The 13,719-nt window shown below is 37.6% G+C and overlaps 1 protein-coding gene across 3 annotated transcripts in view; it reads left to right on the top strand.

The window, feature by feature from the left end:
• The first annotated feature begins 5,724 nt into the window (after nucleotides 1-5,724).
• Nucleotides 5,725-13,719, top strand: part of PCGF5 (polycomb group ring finger 5) — a 53,293-nt gene continuing 45,298 nt past the window's right edge. For all 3 annotated transcript variants that reach the window (XM_012723946.1, XM_004680633.2, XM_012723945.1), the window contains exon 1: nucleotides 5,725-5,920. The gene's annotated coding sequence lies outside the window, so the exon portion shown is untranslated. The remainder of the gene's footprint in view (nucleotides 5,921-13,719) is intronic.

The following is a 13,719-nucleotide window of genomic DNA, read 5'->3' as shown; positions in this document are numbered from 1 at the left end:
CACCTCTGGCCTGTACCCCAGTTCTGTATGCATAAATGAATAAAACTTTAAAAAAAATTTAGATTTCCCTTTAAAGGTCATTTCCAGACTGATTGTGTTGGCACTCTGGCCATCTGCAGTTTGTTTGCAACCACTCGATTCATAGAAACTCCAAACCTACATGGTATTTTGTATTGTTTAGTAATCCTATTTAATCTGTTTACATTTTTATTAGTAATCCTTTTCCCTGACATAATTTCATTGACCCATCTGTCATCTGACTTATATTTCCTCTAAATTCTTCCTATTAAGAGTTGATGGGATCATTCCCCATAGAAGAAGAGAATTTTACAAGCAAGGAATCTCTCCATGAGTGTCTTAGCAGATGCATCAGATGCATCAGTAGAGGACTGAATGTATGTCTCTTCCTCCCTTTCCCCAAAACACTATGTTGAAATCCTACTCTCCCGTGTGGTATTAGGAGGTGGGCCTCTGGCAGGAGATTAGGATTAGAATAGGTCATAAGGGTGTAGCCCTTTTGAATGGGATTAGTGCCCTTATATCAAGATGAAAGCTTACTTTCCCTGCTCTGCTCTTCCTAGGTACAACAGTAATGTACATCTGCAGAACAGAAAAGGCTCTGGATAGAACCAGACTCTACTGGCACCCTGATATACAGACTTCTAGCCTCCAGAACCCTGAGAATACATTTTGGTTGTTTTTAAGTCTCACAATTTATGGCATTTTGTCATAGAAAGCTGAACTAAGGCACTTGCTAACATAAAATATGTCATCCTAATTTAGCAGCTACTAATCAGTATTGAGAAACGGGTGCATTTGGAAACCAGTGTGCACAAGCCAGCTCATTCAACAAGATGGATGGAGTGTTTCCAGAATTTGTGTTTTGTTTTTGCTGCTTGTTTGTTTTAATCTCAACCTTTTGTATCTTTCTGGCATGGAGATAGATAGCAGATAATCATATTAGATTTGAATAAAGCTTAGGCAGTTTCTGATCTATAAGTGGTTTATTACTTCATATGTACCAGTAGTTTCTTAGCTTACCCCTTTTGGAAGGCTGGCCCTCACCTCCCTCTTTAGAGATGTTGGATACACTTAACCTTATTGCAAAGAATCTACCTGCTGCTAGACAGCCCCCCTTCTCTGCCCGAAAATGCTAGAGCTCTTGTGATCTCTCTTAGTCACAGCACATACTTACCTGCTTGTTGAACTAAGTGGCATTAGGGGATTTTATACTTCTGTTCTGAGTAACATATGTGTTACAGAAGGGTGTTTAATATTGTGAAAACATTACCTCTAAAAGCTAACCTGGAAATCTCCTAGTGAGATACATAAATAACTAGATACCTTTTAAATACCTCCTAAAGATTCCTAATATCAGATTGTACAATTGGCTTAACCTGATAAGAGACGCACAGTGGTTCAGTGGTTACTATAGAAGCACAGGGCCAGCAGAACTAGTAGTCTGTACAGGCTACTATCAGGGTTTCAGGAGGTCCTGGCTGGGTGCCAAGACCCTGTGGAAAACATAAAGGCTGTTCACTATACCAAGTGCTAGACACCTGCTAACAATTAGACCACACCTGTGCTCTGCTGTTTGGTCTTTCCCTTCCTCCTGTGAACTACTCTTTTAAAAAATCACTGAAAATCTGAAATGCTTCATTTCTGACCCAGGCTTCTGTGTATCTTTATACCTTCTCAAAACTGTGTACCAATTGTAGGAGAGCAACTTTCAACTACTCTCTCATTGAAATGTAGACAAATATCTCATTGTGAAACAAGTATGCTGCTTCATAAGCACAGAAACAAAACAACCAGGAGCGCTATGGTAGTCCTCCAGAAATCGTGTTTTAACATGTAGGCACTAGCAAGTGTCTGTTAAATAAGTGCAAAAAGCAAAAAGTCAAAGTAAAAAGAAATGATGACTGAGTACATTTTGTTTTCACTTCCCATCTTATCAGCTTTTTCAAGGCATCATTTTAATTTCAGCAAACTTGGATCCTTCATTGTGTTTGAACATTGTTCAAATGTCAGGCCCTGGCTGTTTATATACACACACTTAATGTATAAGCTGAATTGCTGTGTCTAAACACAAACACATACTCAGTTGATGTGATTAGATGAGGGAGCTGGTTGTTCATGGAAGAGTAACCCTGGGAATTATGTGTGCCTTTAATTTTACCCCAAAAGTCTTGAGATGATTTCTTAGTATGCATGACAGTGTACTGCATTGATGTTCTTAACTATTGGCTATAGGACTTGTTACAAATCTAGCCAGCAGTTATTGAGTATCGAACAGACCTGTGCTGGACCTTGCCTGTCCCTGCCTTCAGGTGGTTTACCATCTGAGATGATAGACCACATAAATATGAAACATCAGTACTAATTCTAAACTAGTTCAAAATCAGGCACTTGGGTCTCCAGCAGCTCTCAAAATAAAAGACTTAAATGAGTTGTAAAGGCAGAGCAGGAACAAGATTTGCCAAGATTTGGACTTGCACTTGGGCTTAATGGATGAAGAAGAGAAGACAAGAGAAAGGGAAAGGCAATTCCAGCCAGTGGGGAACAGTATAGAAAAGGCTGGTGGTATGCATTCAGGTTGTGTTTGCAGGACAGTGTGACGAAGCCTGGCACAGCATAGAGGTTCTGCGTCGGAAAGAGTGACGGTAAGGTGGAGGCTTGTCTGGGGCCAAGCCCACACTGCTGCAGAGCAAAGTGAGCTGGAAGGCGGTTGACCAGGACAGTTCCTGGGCCTCTCTGCGGGGTTCCACTTCTGCCTCCACCCCTCATGAGCTGTGTCATCCTGGTTGTCACACAAGCCATTGTTTTTAGCACTTAGGAAAATGAGGACAGTGTTTATATTTATCTCTTGGGGTTGCTGTAAGGAACAAAAGAAATAATCACATAAAGTGCTTATTATAGTGCTGGTTACTTGCTAGAGCTCATTACACTATTAGTTATTAGGCAAGAGAGAGTAGTGGCAGCTGTGCTTTAGAAAGCCGACTTGGCAATGCAGAATAAGTTGAGTGAAGCTTGAGACTTTGTGGGTGCCTTCACCTGAATGGAATTGAAGACGATTTTATAAAGTGTCACCACAATTTCCGGCTTTTCTAGGAAGGCTCAGGAAAGTATAAAGGATCACATGTTGAGCACAGCCATCCTGTTTATACCAAATCTCCATTTCACAGATTACAGGAACAATCATGCTTGACAGTCATTCAGAAGTAATTTGGTCAGAGCAACTGGCAGTATCCTTATAGCTACGGTTAGAGGAAGTGAATTATGGAGCCAGAAGTAACTGGAAATTTGTTTGCTTTTGTTTTTTTCTTGGTTAATATTTTACATTGTGTACCTGGAGGCTGGTGTACTGAGAGATGAGATAGAGAATTGAATCTGAATACATCAAAATGGAAAATAACTGTGACTATCCCGACCAGAATTGTAGTGCCTGACTTCAGTAACTCATGCATGCTAATTTTTGTGTGTTCCAGTTTGGGTAGAAAAGAAAATGGAAGACGGCACTCTAGGAAAACCTAAATTCGATTTGATCCTTCTCCTTGAAACTTTTCTTTCAACTGCTAAGATCTTTAGCTGAGAGCAAGTTGTATCGAATAATCTGTATTTAGCTACACGTAGTGTATATTAGTTCTATGCCAAATTTATAAGTATTAATGTATACCAGATCCTTAAACTTCTTCAAAAATATTTAGAATTAAGTACAATATAATCTAAATTTAATAAAATTATATTCTGGTTTATGTACTGGGAAACCACATTAATGTGAGTGGAGATTTACTATTCCTTTCTTCCTATTTAGTTCAATCAACACTTCTGAATCCCTTCCCTTCCTTGCCTTTCTCAGATCCCAGTGTAGTTATCCTTATTTTCTCTCAGTTGTGTTCTTATTCTGCACTTTATCTGTAGTGCTTTAGCCTTTCCGTCTGTCGGTTCACTCTTGTCTTCTTCCTCTACAAGTGTGACTGCAAATTATTACTATCAGAATATGTTATCCACTTAACTGGGTCTTCAGTACTGTTGCTTTTTGTTCTAATCTTTCTGTGGCATATTAAAATAGTGACCTAGTGAGCAAAGTACAGGCATACCTCTAGTTGCACTTCGCTTTACTACACTTCACAGATATGTGCTTTTAACAAATTGAACACTGTGGCAACCTGGTTTTGAGCAACTACATGGGTACTCTTTTTCCAACAGCTCAGCTGAAGTTTAGCAGCTTTTAAAAAAGTAGTTTTTAATTAAGATATGTATTTTTTTAGACATAATGTTATTACACACTTAATAGACACAGTGTAAACATAACTTCCCTATGCTTTGGAAAGCCAAAGAATTTGTATGACTTGCTTTATTACAATATTTGCTTGATTGCAATGGTCTGGAACCAAACCTGCAATATTTCCAGAGATTACGGAGAGTACAGCACAGAAGTGTGAGGTGTTACGATGTTGTTGAGGGAGGGTGTTAGAATTGTCAACTTTTAAAAGTTTGATTTTATTTATCCAGTTCTATTAATAATAGTTTACTGTTGGATTATGTGATATGACATAAAGATTTACTACAACTACTTGTGCCTCTGCTGGTAAATTCGGTATTTAACTACAGAAATTCTTTTTCTAATAGAAACGAGTGCCCCACTTATAACCTCAGACTTCCCTGGTGAAAAAGTTTATAGAATAAATTGTTCAGAAAATACTACAGAGGAAATAGTGATCTACCAATTTATAATCATCAAGTTTTAATTAACTTCCTTGTCAGTGTTTGTGATTATCAGCTGTCGAAAACTTTTAAGATGGAAAGTATCGAGGAAAATTATTGACAAAACTTAGCATTCTAAAAGCTTGTGAATACAAGTAGCCATTCAGTTACGGCATTTTTCATACAGTTTTCTTAGTTCTATGGCATTTTTCATACAGTTTTCTTAGTTTTATAAATTAAATTTCAAAGTCATTTGTAATTCAACAATATAGGTGGTGAACAGACCTCAGCTTTGATGACTTATTTGAAAGACACTTTGAAACTCTTTTACCCTGCTCAGCAGGATCTATTCCTGATCAGCAATAGAACCATTATCCAAAAAGCTAGAAAGGCAGAGTATCATCCATACCTGACAGCTACAAAACATTTTCTGTTCAGGATCTTAGAAACAGAAGCACCCCTCCTTTTCCATAGGCCAGCAAGCCAGATCTGGTTCCCACAGCCACAGTATCCTTTTCAGATGTGCTCTCAATTTGTAGCTGCTGTCCTTCAGAAGAGATGGACTGGGGAACTGTCACCACCCTTCAAGGCCTCTTCTCAGATCAGAGTCCAGGCTCCTGAAGTTGACCACAGTGCAACTGGTTTGCAAATACACACACCTCACTTCTGAGTCAGGCCAGCTTGCAGTACCACCTGTACATAGCAGACAGCTTGCTGCTCAAAGCCCTATATTTTCTCTTAGATCAGCACTCCAGACTCCCAAGTCGAATGGGAACATTTATTTCACTCTCTCACACACACCCTCCTCTCTCCCTCTCCCTTCCCTCCACTCCCTCCCACCCCCTATTTCTCTGTCTCTCCAGGCCACTACCATTGTTTGGTGTCTTGACACACAGATGAGAGACTAAGCCTGCTTTTTGGCAAACAGAATAGAATGTTTTTGTTTAGTATTCCTTTTCTCTTTGTTGGCAGACTTTCTTCACCTTCACTAAGAAGATTAAAAGATAGTCCCTAACTCTGAGCTGTTTGATGATGATGATGATGATGATGATGATGATGATGATGATGATACCACCATCTTTTGGTAGTTAAACTGCAATAGTCTGCTCATCGCCTGGAAAAAGAAATCATAAAGTAAAAATGTTACACTAAGAGTGTTATGGTTTGAACCTGTCATCAAGAGCTTATTGGGATTGTAGAAGTTACCAACCCTGTAAGTACAGGAAAATTTTTCATTGTGATTGTATAGATATACATGTTCACAGAGCTATTCTTTATGCCAGGAACTGGAAAACTGTAGCACTTAATCTGGTTTCCCATCTATTTCTTACAGTCTTATGGAAATTCATTATATCCATTTTTTGGGAATACATCAATATTACATATTGTTTGGGGCAGCTTTGACCTATATGGTCAGAATTGAGTTGTTGGAAGAGAAGCCAGAAGGCCCATGAAAACTAAAATGCTTATCTTCAAGCCTGTTACAGTTACAATTTGCTTACCCCTGTTCTAGGAATGCTTCCAGATTGTGCCACCTTATAACTGAGAATCTACAAGGACCATTAGAGATTATGTCCTCCATCTGAAGTGATTTCATAAATCAAAGCTCGATGAAGTAATTTTCAAAGCATCTTTATTAGTTGATGATTTCTTTTAAGAAGGAAATTTTTTCCAAAAAAACTTTTTTCATTGTGAAACACAAATATTGCTAACTTGACCATCTTTAAGTTTGTAGTTCAGTGGCATTAAATACATTAATATTGTACAACTGTCACCATCATCCAACTCTAGAACTTTCTCATTTATTCATGCATACAGGGGTACAGGCCAGAGGTGCAAGGGCAGTGAGAGGATTTACCAGAGACAGAGTGGGGAGCAGAACAGGCAGATGGACGAAGTACACTGCGGGCAGGTCAGGAGAGGTCTGCCACCCCATGTGGTCGCCTCCAGGGCAGGCGGAAATCAAACTCATGCTGAAGTGGCTTTAGCTTCTTAGTGCTGTGTTTTAACCTGCTGCGCCACCAGGGAGGGCCCAACTCTAGAACTTTTAGCTTTACATCTTCCCATACTGAAAATCTCTACCCACTGAATAATAACTTTGCCCCCTCACCTCTCAGTCCCTGTCAACTACCATAATACTTTATGTCTTTATGGATTTGACTATACCAGGTACCTCTCTCGTATAAATGGAATCGTTTGAAAGTGGTCTATACCTTTATTCAATTGAAATAAGTATGCTTTACAGCAGCAGAAAAAAATCTAACCATGTCCCTGATTGACTTGGCCTTGAGTAGGCTGATATTTTTCTTAATGTCCTCAGCTCTAAAAAGGCACATTTTAGTATCTTTCTTTGGAGAATATAACAGTATCATGGTATTAGCCAATTAAAGTAAAACAGGGAAGATTTAAATTTTACAGTGGAGTCACAAAATATTAATTTCACAGTTGAGGCATTTTTTTCCAGTATTTAGGAACAAAAGAACACAAATTGATATTCACAAAGTAAATTAGTAGGCAATGGAGTCAGCTAAAGACCAAGGGTGATGATTGGGATCAGATGAATCACTGCTGGAAAGGATGGAAGCACACCTCTCTCTCTGGTGACTGGCTCAACTTGCCATGTCCAATGTCTCCCTGTCTTAGCAGGTGTTGCCTCTACACTGCCTATGTCTTGCTCTTTATACTTCCCTTCTTGCTCATCATTCTTGCTTCCATGTACATCCTAAAAACAAATGAACTGTTCCAAGACATTTGTTCTAAATGTTTGTCCTCAGACCTTATGTCCTATGTTTCATTATTATTTTGAACAGATAGCAGAGAAGGATATAGATAGAACATTCTTAAGATTAATTCAGCAAGCATTTGTTTGCTAACTATATACTTAGTGCATTAATTGTATTACCTCCTATAAGCCTCTTCAAGTTTCCTGTATGTACTTTCACTGTAGCTATTTAAAAGATGAGAAAACTGAGGAACAGGATAGTTCTTTCTCCTAGGATACATAGTTAGAGATTGTATTGGAATTGGGAAGTTATCATTGCAATCATTTTTATTTTATTACTGTTTTATTATCCCTTTTTTAAATTAAACTGTCAGTCATTGACAAGTCTCTATAACTGAGGTTTACATTTTCACTCCTCCATATGTGTACATGTTTCACCAAATCTTCTGTGCTAGTCCCCTTCCCCTTTTTTTTTTTTCCCTTCCCCTTTTTTAACTCTGTGCTCCTCTCACCTCTTCTTTCCTGTAACCAGTATATTTTTCACACCGTTTAAGAATTGTTTTTGCCATGCTTTTTAGTGGTTTTTTTTTTGGGAGGGGGGGCTACTTACACTTCATAGATAAGTTAAACTACTCTGTGTCTGTCTTATATTTTCTGATATATTTCACTGATATAATCACTTCAAGGTCCATACATTGTGTCCCAAATGGCATTGTTTTATCTTTTTTAATAACTACTAGATTCTATTGAGTATAAATTCTACAAGTTCTTTATCTAATCATCTGCTGTTGGGCATTTATGTTGATTCCATGACTTAGCTGTTGTGGACAGTACTTCTCTGGACATAAAGGAGTACATAAGTATTTTCATACTAGTGTTTTCAAATTATTTGGGTAAATATCTAACAGAGGTATTGCTGGATCATATGGGATTTTCATTTTTATTTTTTTAAGGTATCTTTATGCTATTTGCCATAGAGGCTGCACCAGATTGCATTCCCACCAACAGTGGGTGAGTGTTCCATTTTCTCTACATCCTTATCAACATACGTTGTTCCCATTCTTTTTCATATCAGCCAGTGTCACAGGGGTGAAATAATATCTCATTATGATTTTGATTTACATTCTGAATTAATTTTTGTGTATGAATTAAGTATGGATCAAGTTTCACTTTTTTTCATTGACACAATCTGTATTTCCCAACACTGTTTATTAAAAAGGCTTCCCTTTCTCCATTGTATAGTCATGCTCCTTTGCCAAAGATTAACTGTCCATATTTGTGTAGGTTTATTTCTGGGCTTTCTATTCTATTCTATTGGTTTTTCTGTTTTTGTTCCAGTGCAATACTGTTTTGATTATTGTTGCTGTGTAGTATAGTTTGAAGTCAGTGAGTGTGAAACCTCTATTTTTCTATTTTTCTCTCAGGTTGCTTTGACACTTCAGAGGCTCTTTGTGATTCATACAGATTTCATTTGTCTGTTTATTCATTTACTCGTTCTTACAACAAATTCTTTTTTTAAGGAATATTGATTATAACCCATATACATTTCAAATAGTAATTATTAAGAATCAACATGTATACGTTACATTAAATTCACTGCTAAATGTTACCTAGATATGTCCCTCACCATTCCAATGTGTCCTTTTTCCCAATTTACCCACTGTCCTTCCCCACAGATACTGAATGAGAATCCCTTTTGTTTTAGATTTAAGTGATGCAGCAGTAATGATAAAAGCTTTGTGCTCACAGAGCTTATGTTCTGTTGACTGCTCTTCCATGCACCCATCTTATCTTCTCACTTATCTAGTCGAAGGTGCTTGATGCTGGTGCTTTCTTTCAGTTTTTCATCATAAAGGTATCAAAGGAATTTTTGATAATTGGAAAAAGCTAGGAGAACACCATTCAATAGATAGAAATGAAGAAATCATTGATTACAAATACTGTTTCTTTCTTCTTGAATTATTAGGAAAAAGTGATCACAGCTCCTGAAATTACTGTAGGGTTTATTGCCCTGAAGGAAAGTCAAAAATTAAGTCTATCGTATATTATCAATAATGTCCCATCCCTACTTTTAGATTGGTTTATTTTAGTTTCTCTGCAAACATGAACAAAATTTTAATCGATGTTTGTCTTTAGACTAGTTAAAGATAGTCTGAATACATTAGTTGGCCTTTTGTTTTAAAGTAGTTCTTTGTTTTGTTTTTGATCCAAGATGGAATTGTAAAGTAAGAGAGAAAAGATGGTTCAGTGTTTTGCCATCTCTTCTTCCAGAATATCCTCTCCTTCCTTCTGCTAGCTCCCCACTCTCCCTGCTAACAAAGAGTTATTAAAATGAATACCCTGCTAAAGCATTGACTCATAGCTAGCTAAAGCCTTGGCCTTTCTCCCTTCCTGTGTGGACTAAGAAGTCTACCAGTCCTTGTGATCTAGGAACAGATAGTTCAAGTGATGGCTCATAAGGGCTTAATTAATACCCAGGCTGGATAATTTTCATTTTAATGAATAACATTTCTGCTAGCCACTCATTTGAATGAAGCAAATAGAAATTTCACACACCACCTCTACAATGTTGATCTAACCCAAATTGTTACGCATTTTTGGAAAAATAGTTTTCTATGTATGTTTTTGAATTGCTTTGTGAAATATTTACGTTTCCCCATCTTGTTTACAAAAGTTGGATATGGTGAATATTGTTGAGTTGAGAGAAGGAAGTACTTTCTGACCACTGTGTATCTTTTTGCTATGTCCTAGTTCCACTTTCCCCATCTGGAGTATAATGAATGCTATGCATTCAAGTAACTGTTGAGTGGGAAACTGAGTAACTGTAGATACTCTAGACAATCCAGAAGGCATTTGAGACAAGTAAACCTAATCATGTAAGACAGTGTAGTATATGAGTTGAAAGAATTAAGAGAGAAAAAGTGTGTGTGTGTGTATTAAGAAGATTTCTCAGTGCTTGCTTTGGAGTATAAGAAAAAGTACTTTGAGATCATCTGATACCCAGCAGACAAAGAGGATTGTCTAAACTTAGCAAGGGCAAGAAGGATTGGGGCAAGGTGCTCATTTACACAAAGCTCTGTAGCTGGAAGGTTAAATGGTTCATTGTGACTGCAGCATGGAGTTCAAGAGAGAAGCTATAGAAGTGATAGGGATACAGATGAACTGATAAAATGTTTGGGTATTCCCTAAGTTACAAGGATTTTTAAAGTCATGGCGCCTCATGATCAAATGGGTAGTTAGAAAGAATCATCAGACTATACTATGCAGAATGAATTGGCAGCAAAGAGCTATAGAGAGACCACTTATGAGTTCATTGGAGTGATAGAAGGTAAAGATAATAGTGATCTGTACCAGAGCGGTTAAGTGGAAGGATTTAAGAGACATTTAGCAGAGTCCTTGAGAATTATTGACTGCAGGGGGGAGGTGCATTAAGAGAAAAAGAGATATGGTCAAGGGTGATTGAAAATCCTTCAGTTCTCTGTTCCCCTCCGAGTCCGCTATCACTGATTTTAGACACTGATAGATTTTAAACTATAATACCCATGGTCATAAAAATAAATACATTTGGGCCTTTAATGCAAGTAGGACACTTACATTAAATTTTAGTATTTTCTAAATTCTCTGTAGAAAGTCTTTTAGGTTACAGAGCATAAATTTATGTTGATGATACTCAGCGTTAAAAGACTAAACAGCATGTGCTTAGGTATAGGAAATGATTTTACAATAGTGGAAAAAATAATCTTAGTTAATATGTCAAGGAAATATAGTATTACAGTCCCATTTTAAAAATATTATGCCATCGAAAGTCCATTCATTAATTACCTATTTGCCAGGCAAAGAAAGAATGTAAACTTACAAATTTACCCATCCATTGTCTAACCTTCATTAAAATAAAAATATAGACATAAAATATGAAGTAATCAAAACACCTGTTAGGGATATATACATGTGCACACACGTATATAACACCATGTAGTTCCAAGGGAGCCATTTCTGGTTCCCTGCAAGAGTCTCAATCAATGATCAAGTTATGCCCCTGCAACTATACCACTTTGCTAGGAAATCATCAGTGGCCAGTTCATACCTCACTGCCATCTAAGCAGTTGTTTCTCTCCCTCGTTCCATTCACTCCCTTCCTTTCTCCCTTTACTTTCTTTTAAGTTATAATTTTTTTTTTTTACCATACTTGGATTTGAGACGTGCAAAGAAAATGGAACTGGAACCTTTGTTTTGGTCTTAGCACTACCAGAATCATCTCTGTGATTATGAATTATACACTTCTTTGAGATCTTGGCTCTTCTGTAAAATGAGAAAGCTGAAGTAGATTTTGATAAGGGGCTCCCAGCTATGATTATTTCTTTTGCCTTTTCTTTCTCTAGTCCTGTATATCCAGTTACTTTCAGGTCTTTGTTTACTTGAGGGCCCCACTGGTGCTTGAGATTTGTTATCAGAGCCACCTCTTTAAATGGAGGCTTCTATGGATTGTTCAGCCCCATATCAGCATCAAGGAACTAAAAGAGTGAGTTGCTAGAAAGCAGTCCCTGGAGAGAGCAAAGCTGTACAGCAGGTGAAAGTCCTATGCTTAAATGCTGGGAATGCAGCGAGTTGGGAAACTTGTCCCTTTGCAATATTCCCTTGCCATTTTCTTTTGCTATTATTTAACCAGACAAATATTTGACAGTTTTTATTTGCTTGTTTTGTGTTGTCTTTTGTGGTATGTATGATGCATGCTGCAAACACTTTTTCTTGGTATGGAAAAATGGGAAGGTTGGAAATGAAGAAGGAGAAAACACAGAACATTTTACCAGGATCCCATGCTGCCTCTAGAGAATCCCCTTATTTCCTTAGGATAGTTGTAATGCTCTCCCCTGCCCCTAGGTGTACTATTTGTATTTGCAGTTTTGTTGGGGCAATCCCACCTCCACTTCTTTCTTCAGGTTCTGTTCTACAGCATATTCTTGACCTCTCCCCTCCATTGCTAATATAAGTGCTCCTAATGTTGATCACCAATTACATTTAAGTTCCTTAGACATCAGTGTTATTCTTTAAAAATATATTTAAAGTAGGTTCATATGCATAATAGGAAAATACCAAGTCAATTTTCTAATGTTGTAGGAGATATAGTAATGTCTTAGATTACATATTTTAATACACTAAAAAATAGGGTGGTTTTTCATATATTGGTCTGTTTAGTTGTAGAGATAAAATATTTAAATGTAATCATTAAGCTATAAAGTCACTGGGCCTAACTTGTTTTCTGTGCTCTTTGTGATTGCTATCCCTTGTTGAAGTTGATCCCAACCTGGAAATTGTTAAGCATACTTTGGCAAAGTGGATTTTGTAAGGATGGAAATAATGTGGCCATTAAAAGCTGTTTCAGAAAATATATTGTTGCTAGTATGAAAAATAATGACTTTTAAATGTTATGTCCACACTATAATTATACATAGGATACTTTTTAAGCTTCCTTGGTCTAGGTGTATTTTAATTGAAATGGATTTTTGAACACCTGTATGTTCTTGGGTTTGTTAGTTTGCTGCTAGAGCCATCTCCACAACCTATCACTGTGGGAGGGAAGGTGACTCCTGTTAACCAAAGAGAAGTAAATACTTAAGCATTAAGCACCCCCCTTTTACTTCAACTTCCTACTCATTACTATTCTCACTTCTTCAAAAAAGCAGTGACGACCTCTCTTTCTAATATACAAGATTAAAAGTTGCCCTTTGCTGATTGCCTTTGTTTTACTGGGGGAGAACACTATTTTCCTGCTGCCCTAGGACTATTCAAATGACTGGATAGCGAGTCATCTGAAAAGCAAAGGAACAGCTGTAATTTATGTTTAGCAAAATAGCGGTTGTAGTAGAAATTTGTGTTTGTGGAATGCAGTAGGAGGAATCACTTTGAAGAATCCCTTAAGGCACATTTTTGAAAAAATAGTGTAATGAAAAGTCTCTTGTAGATCTTAGAAAAATCTAAGTCCACTGGAAAGGACTGGTTTTTCCCCTTCCCTTAGCCCCATTGAGCTCCTTGCTCTCTTAGAGCTGTCAGTGACCAAGGTCTCTGGACCCATCTGCAGTAATATCGTAAGTTAGTGGTGTTTAAGTAAGATGCACATCAAGGAATCCCTTTGTCCAAGCGGTATCCCAGGTGGGACTGGCGTGGGAAAAGACTGGGCTGAGTAGACATCCACTAGGTGACTCAGCCTCAGCAGGGACCGTTGCTTTTAAACCCGCCAGAAAAAATACACCAGACATTGTTGTGATGAAAATGACCGGGAGGGGTTGGTAGTG

This window comes from Condylura cristata, unplaced genomic scaffold, assembly GCF_000260355.1.
Source record: "Condylura cristata isolate star-nosed mole 26May11 unplaced genomic scaffold, ConCri1.0 scaffold00011, whole genome shotgun sequence".
Taxonomy (NCBI): Eukaryota; Metazoa; Chordata; class Mammalia; order Eulipotyphla; family Talpidae; genus Condylura; species Condylura cristata.
The sequence above is the reverse complement of the archived record's forward strand: the minus strand, read 5'-3'. Positions and strand labels throughout refer to the sequence as shown.